This window comes from Sorex fumeus, unplaced genomic scaffold (genome assembly GCF_029834395.1).
Source record: "Sorex fumeus unplaced genomic scaffold, SorFum_2.1 ptg000098l, whole genome shotgun sequence".
In the NCBI taxonomy this organism is placed as follows: domain Eukaryota; kingdom Metazoa; phylum Chordata; class Mammalia; order Eulipotyphla; family Soricidae; genus Sorex; species Sorex fumeus.
The window spans coordinates 82,115,727-82,125,669 of record NW_026606155.1 but is presented as its reverse complement, the minus strand read 5'-3'; positions in this window follow the sequence as shown (position 1 = coordinate 82,125,669).

The following is a 9,943-nucleotide window of genomic DNA, read 5'->3' as shown; positions in this document are numbered from 1 at the left end:
ATCTTTCAAATTCCACATGCAATTTTATTCTTTTCTTGAGAATTTTTTACAAACACATTCTCTTAGTGATTCCATTCTATAACTCTTGAGTGTTTTAATTCTGATGAGCACTAACTCAAAGTGAAGATACCAACCCCCTTACCTCACCTCCAATTTTCTTCGAAGACGCATCAAAAAAGCAGCACACTGAGACAAGAATCTGAACTGTGTATAGTAGATTTTGCTAGAACTGAAGTGTGTAGAAGCATACATTTTGAAATGCCATTTAGAAAATAATCTAAAATGGAATATTAGCATCCCTTGTTTCCCCTGCCCATGTCCACTAACTTGAACTTCAGTGTCTCATGTTATTCAGCTTTATTCTCTTGATTCTTTTTACCCTTGGATGTGACAAAAATTCTTCACATTATAAAGAGTATTTCAGGTTTAGCACTTACCACTCCCCCACAATTCACACTTTGCATAACTCAAGGTTTATTAATGTGGTCTGCCAAAAAAAGCCTCTATATTCCAACCATTATCAGTAACATCTCCATTTGTCCCTGCCACATGCAAATGTAGCCTGATGACATATTGGGGTTCCTTCCTGGTCAGGGGAATGAGCACCATTCATTGTTACTGTTTTTGACATATTGAGTACATCACGAGTAGCTTGTCAGGCTCTGCCGTGCAGGAGGGATACTCTCGGTAGCTTGCTGGGCTCTCTGAGATGGATGGAGGCTTTTGGGGCAACCTCTAGTCATCTTTACAGGTGTTCTTAGTCAGGCATATAGGCGGGTATGATGCTCTCAGTAGCCTGCCGGGTTCTCTGAGAGTGAGAACTAGAGAATAAGAGGTCCGGGAGCTTGGTTTTATAGTCTCTGGATGGCCGTTGATGGGTTACACGGCAGTTGGTGGGTGTAACTGTCTAGCTACTGGAAGGTGTGGGAGCTGGGTGGAGGAGGCCCAGTCCTGAACATAGCAGGCTTGGAGATCTCAGCCCCAGGTCCTGCACACCTGGGTTCCTCTGCCGGTTCTTTGTCCAAGCATGTGGAGAGTGGTCTCAGCATGACTTTGGCTGGGTCCCGGAAGTCTTCAGCTGTCGGGGCTCTGCTCGGTGTGGAGAGGGAAACTCAACCCACTCTCCTCCAAGGGGCCCCCGTGAGGACAGCTAGGAGTGGGGGCAGGAGACTCTGCCTTGTTCTCTTCCGGAAGCTTGGTTTTATAGTCTCTGGATGGCCGTTGATGGGGTTACATGGCAGTTGGTGGGTGTAACTGTCTAGCTACTGGAAGATCAGGGAGCTGTGTGGAGGAGGCCCAGTCCCAAACCGAGCAGGTTTGGAAATCTCAGCCCTGGGTACTGTATTGATATCTATATCAATATCATATCCCGAATATGATATTCCAATATCACCCTTTATTCTCTCCCCTTTCCCTATTAGTTTCTATAGGATTGGAGAGAGAAATACAGGATTTTATTGCCACAGAGGGACTGATTCTGCCTTTACCTTATGACATGAGGGCTCAGTTGCTTTGATCAATTGTAGTAAAACCTCTTGTACAGTATGTTCGAGGCTCTCAGTAAAGAACTGGGAAATGGGACCAGGGAGATGGCACAAAAGGCTGAAGCACGTCTTATCTGCAGGAGTCCTGGCTTGAAGTCCTGGCACTGAACAATACGCCAAACACTTTTTGGAGCCCTTATCTAGTAGCAGTCCTTGAGTACTACTTGGTAGTATCACCAAAAACAAACAAAAGCCGAATTATAAAGAATCATGAAAAAATGTGTTTTAAAAATTTTTCTCTGAGATATCAGACTTTACCATGGGCTAATGCTAAGTTTCATGCATACATCCTATAAGCATCCCCCTCCCACCAGAGTGGCTTCCTTCTACCATTATCTCAGTGTCTCCCACTTACACCCCATCCACCTACTTTTGCTAAGCTCAAGTGCTCAGGTTGGTTTGTTGTTGCTGCTATTGTTGCTGTTTGTTTGGGGGCAAACCTGTCTATACTCAGGGCTTAATTCTCACTCTGCACTCAGGGATTAGTCCTGGCATTGCTCCAGAGACCATATGGGATGTGGTGCCAGAGGTTCAAACCTTTTGACTGTGTACAGAGCAAGAACTTTACCTGATGTACTACCTCTTTGAGCCCCAGTATGCTCAGTTCAATGGCCCAATTCTCGTGTTCTATTTTTTTTTTTTTACCATTTTACTTTGGACAAAATGGCAGGCTACCAAATGTAACCTGCCCACACGGCAGAGTCTGGCAACCCCCCCGTGGTGTACCCAATATGACGAATACCAGTAACAATGATGGGTCTCATTCTCCAAATCCTGAAAGAGCCTTGAATATGGCACTTTTTAAAAAATCTCAGGGCTAGGACGAAGACGACGTTACTGGGGCCTGCTCGAGGCAATCGATGAACAACAGGATGGTTGTGATCGTGATCGTGACCATTTGTTATTTCCTTACTATGTTTTTTTCTTCCCAGTATGAAAGAGGTCATTTTGTGTCTGTCCTCTCCTGAATGACTTCACTTAGCATGAGAAGGTCCAGATTCATCCATGAAGCAGCAAATTACATGATCATCTTAGGAAAACTATCTCTCTGTACCTGAATGACCCATCTGTAACTCACCTACTATTACTATCGAATCAATGACCATCCTGATGTATATTTATTTCTTTTATAAATGCAGCCATGCCCGAGGAATGTAGTGTAGGATTTCACAGTATATAGTGGTGACTATTCCACTACTTTGAACTTGATCCCATCTATCTGCTTTCCCTGATCAGCTGTTTAGTCAGCATCTGCTCTCAGAGGTTCTTGCAGGTTTCGAAGCCAGACAAGTTCCAAATTAAGACTTGTTTTATTTGCTCAGATCCATCATTTTCTTATTTGTAAACTAGGTGAATCATATCTACTTGGAAAACTACATTGGAAAAAGATACAAAAATGCAAGTGGCATATTAACATGCCTGTCATTTGAGTGCTTGATAAATGGAGTTGATGTCACTCACATCATACCTGTTTTGAAGATTCTGGGTGAATAACATGACAAAACTTGGGGTTTACTTTGCCTGGGAACTCAGAAACGTCTTATTTTATTGGTAGAATGCTCTTAGGTTTCTGTACTGTAGCTCTTAGACTTTGGTTTTGCTGAGTGGAAACTATTACCAAAAGGATACTAGATGATTTTGCAAAGTTTTGTTTCTAAACTGTGTGGGAGGAGAGGAAAGGATTTTGATTAAAGAAGAGGGAGAAAGAGGATTTTGAAAAGTGTAAATCAGTGGGCTTGAGGCATGTTAATCTGTTTGTCCTGTGTGATGAGCAAAATTCATGCTATTTCTCTGCCACAAGTAATTTTGTGCGTTTATAAAAATATACATAGCACTGTGGAGTGAGATCTACTAGGACAGATTTATTACAGTCTTTAACTGGGTTTCACAGTGAACATTGATTGGTATTAAGAAAGACGAAAGAAATTCTACTGAGAACATGCATTCTGAAGATTTTAGGCATATTATCATTACAGGTCATTACTGCTTTTCCTTGGAACAGGAGATACTGTTTAGGATGTTGATTCCAAACTCTGGTCTAAGAACCTATGGAAAATGGGTCAGGCTGTCATTATCTTGGCTCTTTCACCCTCTACTTGGCATCTAGCAAGGAGTTCCCACCTGTGCCACAGAACAGTGCACTCTGCTGATCAAATCCTGTGAGCACTGCTCAGGGGCACTTCCAAACTAAGCTGCTTTCCTGTCTGCAGAGATCAACAGTCCAAGGCCAGCGGTGGGTGTCCTCAATCTCAACAGAAGCCAGACTGGTGAGCTAACTGCGCTCGTTCCCTCCTTGTGTTTCTTAGGCAGGTTCTGATCCCACCCTACACGTAGTCATGTTCCCCAGTTTTCACTGCAAAGAGAAAAACCTTAGTTCGACAAGAATTTCATCATCATTTTCACCGTAGAAGCTTGCCTTAAAAACTGAAGAGACAACACAGGGTTTCAGGAGTTCGCCTTGCATGCAGCCGACCCTGATTCGAATTCCCTCACCACATACCATTGTACTAGGATCACTCCCAAGCAGAGAGCCAGGAATAACCCTGAGCACCATTGCACGTGACCTAAAATCTCAACCTGCCCTAATGAATTTAATCTTTGGGCCAGAGAGATAGGAAGTGTGGAAGTAAGGCCCTTGTATGTGACTGAGTCTGGTTCAAGTTCTTGGCCGCACATATGGTCTCCCAAGTACCGCCAGAGGTCATTCATGAGCATGAAGCTGGGAATAGCTGGGAACCCCAGGATGTGGCCCAAATCTCTTATTTTTTTCTCCCTCCTTCCTCCCATTCCTCATCAGCTTAAATTTCAGCAAGTCTCCTTCAACAGTGTGATATTATCTGGTGGAATTTTTTCTGCTGACTTGTTCTACATCCTAGGAAAAGTCTTTGCTTTTGCTGACCCTCTACTTAGCACTGTCCTGTAGCACTGTCCTCCCGCTGTTCATCGATTTGCTCAGGCGGGCACCAGTAACGTCTCACAACAAATTGTGAGACTTGTTGTTACTGTTTTTGGCATATCGAATACGTCACGGGGAGCTTGCCAGGCTTTGCCGTGTGGGCGAGATACTCTCGGTAGCTTGCTGGGCTCTCCGAGAGGGCAGAGGAATTGAACCCCGGTCGGCTATGTCAACCGCATGCAAGGCAAATGCCTTACCCGCTATCTGCGCTTAAAATTTTCAGTTATATTCCTATGATAACCCTAAACTACAGTCAAGTTACCTTTATTTTACAGCAAAAGGGACACTTTGCAGGTTTTAAGCTGACCTAATAGGATTTTGTCTATGCTAAAATAACTTCTGAACTGTGTTCTTTGCACCATTCCATGGAGCTGTAGCTGTAGCTGTAGCTCCATGGAATAAGGATGATGAAGTGTGTGTAAAAGGAAATGTTTTCCTCAGATCACTTTAAAACCACATTTTCTCTCTCCCTCCCTCTTTCCCTCTCTCTTTCCCCCCCTCCCTCCCTCCTTCCCTCTCCCTTTCCCTCACTCCCTCCACCCCCCCCCCCCCCCATTCCCATGTTAAAGACTAGATTTCTTAGATTTCTTGCTCTGTTTGGAAAGATGCTGGTAAAAGGGAAAAGGCCACATCCATCTTTTCATTTTGTCATTAATGAAGTCCAGTTTAATGCCCCAGTTGCCACCCAGCAGGAAGAAACTTCCTGATTCCCCTAGATCCCAGAATCCTCTTGCCATTCAGTGCAGGAAAAAAACTCTAAATTGCCAGTATTTATTAACAATGATTGAGGCTCTTTACATTCAGTGTGCTGGGTATGTCACTCAGAGTTATCTGTGTTGTTAGATTATGGCTATTCATATATTATGCTGAAAAAGTTCAGGGAGAAAAACATGGTTTCCTCTGAAACCTGGGGTTTTCAGAGAATATATGACAGTTTCCATTCTATAGTTTTGTAAACTATAGATAAAGGGTGTTGATCAATTTTTGGGTAGTTATTTGATTAGCCCTTAAAATGTTTAGGGTAGAAAGTGCTTTTAATCTCTCAGTAAAGAATGGTCGTGTTGACACGTGGCCAGCTACTTAGTACTTGGCATTGTTCATTCTTTCTCACCAGAATTGTGGGTCATGGGTGACCTAATCAACATACACATGGGAAATCACCTCCTTTTCTGTTGTTCTGTTATAGAACACACCATGGACACATGTGGTATATTTAATTCTCCTTCACATACTTGCAAGGACAGATTTAATAATGCTTTTTTTTAATTGCCAACACTAGATCACTAGGAATTTTTCCTAGGAAAAGAAAATGTTCTTTCCTCTTCTCTTCTCAAATCAGAAGCCACATCATCAGTGTGAGCAATAATTCATTTTGAAATAATGACAGGGATATGTGGGTAAACAGACCCATTGATAGTTTAGAAAACCCAGTTTTCACCAAAGGTATAAATGAAGCTTGAACATTGCCTTTCAGACAAAAAAAAGGCTTCTCTTCTCTAGGGTCTTATGTAAGGCAAGGGGTGTATTTCAGTGCCTCCCCTGGAGTGTGATCATTGGATCCTTGTGTTTTAAGGGTCATCTTCAGAAGCCTGACCCCTAAAGGGATGTGTCCCATTAGAACATACTGACTTCTCAAATGAAGGCTCTTTAGGAAAGGAAATAGTGGGGATAGCAGAGACTGGAAGTAATTTTGAGCTTCCAGGAACCAGAGGCTGGAGCAGAGGATAGGGAATGTGAATGGAAGGAGAGGTGCACCTTGAGTTCTGACAATGACACCGTAATATTTGTTAGACTTAACACAACACACAGAGTTATATCCACTTGTATCTGTACAAGGCACAATGTAAACTTTGTACCTAAGGTGATCAATATGCTGGTTTGCTAAGAGTCCAGGATGGCTTCTTTTGTTTGAACACAGACCTTCCCACATGGGAGATATGTACTCTTCCTATGAGTCACATGCCTGTCCTCCTGGCATACTTATTTATGAAATCCTTTTCTATTATCAAATGTGTCTCATTACTTATGAAATTTATTAGACCAACATTAGGACTGACTTTCAACAGTGCCACCGTGTGGTGTCAAGCAGCAGTGCCAGTGAACTAAGTAGAAAGTTCTTTCCTGCTGCTGTGGAAGCCAAAATGATACGAGCCCTCCTAGTTTGGAACTGCAGAACTTTCAGTGCTTCTGACAATTTCAAAAGGAGTGTGTGTTTTTAAGAGTATATTTGAATATATCTTACTAAGGCATGTGGGTCTGCAGCAGTGAATATATCTTACTAAGGCATGTGGGTCTGCAGCAGTGAATTGGGGAATCAAGAGATTGATCATTTAAAGGACACTCAAAGTTTGTGAAGCAGTTTGTATCAGTTAAAATAACTATTTATTCTAGAATCCTTGCTTGCTTTTGTCCTAGAGAAATCCTGATTTTTGTCATTGGTGGTTGTTTGTCATCTTCTGTACTTTTTGCTGTAACTTTTTTTTTCTTTTTGGGTCACAGCCGGCGATGCACGGGGGTTACTCCTGGCTCATGCACTCAGGAATTACTCTTGGCGGTGCTCAGGGAACCATATGGGATGCTGGAAATTGAACCTTGGTTGGCTGCATGCAAGGCAAATGCCCTACCCACTGTGCTATTGCTCCAGCCCCCGTGCTGTAGCTTTCTAATCTCAGTCTATAATCTAGAAAGGTTTTAACCATTAAGAAGACATTTGAACTACAACTTTGAGTTTGTGCAGTCAGAGAGAGAGGGAGGAGAGAGGGAGGCAGGGAGGGAAAGAGAATGAGAGAGCGCAAGAGAGCACTCAATGGGTGGGAGCACATACTTTGCATGTGGGAGGCCCAGGTTTGATCCCTGGTATGAGTACCACAAGTATTACCTGGAAGTGACTTCTGAGGACCACTTCTATGCTTCCAAACAAAAATGAAAAGAAGGGTTAGAGTAATAGTACCCACACTCACCGGGACGCTGATGAGATACTGATGAGTGGGTAGGGCTCTTGCCTTGCATATGACCAACCTGGGTTTGATCCCTGCCATCCTGTAGGGTCCCCTGAACTTGCCAGAAGTAATTCCTGTGTGCAGATCTAGGAGTAACCCCTGAGCACCTCCGGGCGTGGCCCCCCATAAAAACAAAACAAAAAACTTCCCACCCCAAGAACAAAAAACCAACCAACCAATAAAGGATAAATAGAAGTTGGGAGAAGATAGCTCAATAGGCGAGTGTGTGCTTTGCATGTTGGAGTCCTGAGTTTGATCCCCTGTACCACATGGTTCCCAGAACACAGCAATCTCTGAACACAGATCCAGGAGTAGCTCTCTTAAATACCATTGGATATGGACCTCCCCCTCCAATTGACAGAGTTGAATATTGATATGTAATGCTAAAACTAGCAATTAAGCAGACATCTGTTTATACTTATCCAATTTCTCTCTTCCCTCTGTGAATGGAGCACTTTTTCTGTGAAAACATATTCATATAGTTTAGGTGTGACTGACTCCCCTTATTTCTTAATTTTGTCTCCTTTTCCCCCTACCCATTACAGTGGTTGGAAATGTGTATCTTCAGCTATGGGTCTTTATGCTTGACTTCTCAGTCTGCCCATCTCTTTGGCCACATTGATTATGAGATGGAGTAGTTGTTGAGCCTCACCAAGCAAGTTTTTCTGGACTTCACTGTCAGTACTGTAGAAGATTTTGTTCTTCCCTCAACATCAGACCAGAAACCATAAGGTACATTGAAGACAAAGTTGGCAAAACCCTCCATGACATTGAAGCTAATGGTATCTTCAAAGATGCCACGCCACTGGCCGAGCAAGTGAAAACAGAGATAGATAAATGGGACTATCTTAAACTGAGAAGCTTCTGCACCGCCAAAGAAACAGTGACCAAAATACAAAGACAGTCTATAGAATGGGAAAGGATATTCGCCGAATACACATCTGACAAGGGGTTGATATCCAGGATATACAAAATACTGGTTAAACTCCACAAGAAGAAAACATCCAACCCCATCCAATAATGGGGCAATGAAATGAACAGAAACTTTCTCAAAGAAGAAATCCGAATGGCTAAAAGACACATGAGAAAATGTTCCACATCATTAATCATCAGGGAGATGCAGATCAAAACCACAATGAGATACCATCTCACACCTCAGAGACTGGCCCACATTCAAAAGAACAAAAGCAACCGATGCTGGCGTGGATGTGGCGAGAAAGGGACACTCCTTCACTGTTGGTGGGAATGTCGACTGGTTCAGCCCTTCTGGAAAACAGTATGGACGATTCTCAAAAAATTAGAAATTGAGTTCCCATTTGACCCAGCAATACCACTCCTGGGAATATATGCCAGAGAGGCAAAAATGTATAGTCGAAGTGACATCTGCACTTGTTTGTTCATTGCAGCACTCTTTACAATAGCCAGAAACTGGAAGAAACCTGAATGCCCAAGAACCGATGACTGGTTAAAGAAACTTTGGTACATCTACACAATGGAGTACTATGTAGCTGTTAGAAAAGATAAAGTTATGAAATTTACATACAAGTGGTACAATATGGAAAGTATCATGCTAAGCGAAATGAGTCAGAAAGAGAGGGATAGACATAGAAAGATTGCATTCATCTGGGGAATATGAAGTAACAAAATATGAGATTAATACCCAAGAATAGCTGAGATCAGCACCAGGAGCATTACTCCATAACTTAAAGGCCAGCCGGGTATCCTAGAGGAAAGGGCAGTTCAGATAGAGAAGGGAGCACCAAATAAAGGGTGTTTGGAGGATCCTCCCAGGAGGGGAGATGCATGTCGAAAGTAGACTATGGACTGAACATGTTTGCCACTCAATGCCTCTTTTGCAGACCACAACACCCAAAAGGAGAGCGAGAACACAGGGGATTGCCCTGCCACAGAGGCAGGGGGGATGGGGGGATGGGGGTGGGGGGGATATTATCCATGGTGGTGGAAAATGGGCACTGGTGGAGGGATGGGTATCTGATCATTGTATAATCGAAACCCAAGCACAAAAAATTGTAAATCTACAACTGTACCTCATGGTGTTTCACTAATAAAAAAAAAAGATTTTGTTCTTCTATAAGACTTAGACTGTTGGCAGCATTGAAAACCAGTGTCTGCTCAAAGAGGGGAGAGAGGGAGGAAAGCATGAAGACATTGTTTTTCACCTTCCAGATTCAGCCATGTATGTAGCTCCAGAGAGATTTTAAGACTCAATTCTAAGACTCAATTCCCTTTGGGGTGATCTTCTACTGGAAATTTATTAAAGAACTCAGGCAAAGGCTTCTTGCAACCAAAGAGTTCTAATATGATCAGTAAGGATTGCAGGGGTCTAGTCAGTTCTTTAAGATGCGCTAGAGGAATTGATCAACCTTCGCTTAACTTGAGATCTGCTGCATTACTCCAGTATTGTCCTCTGTGATTTTTTTAAA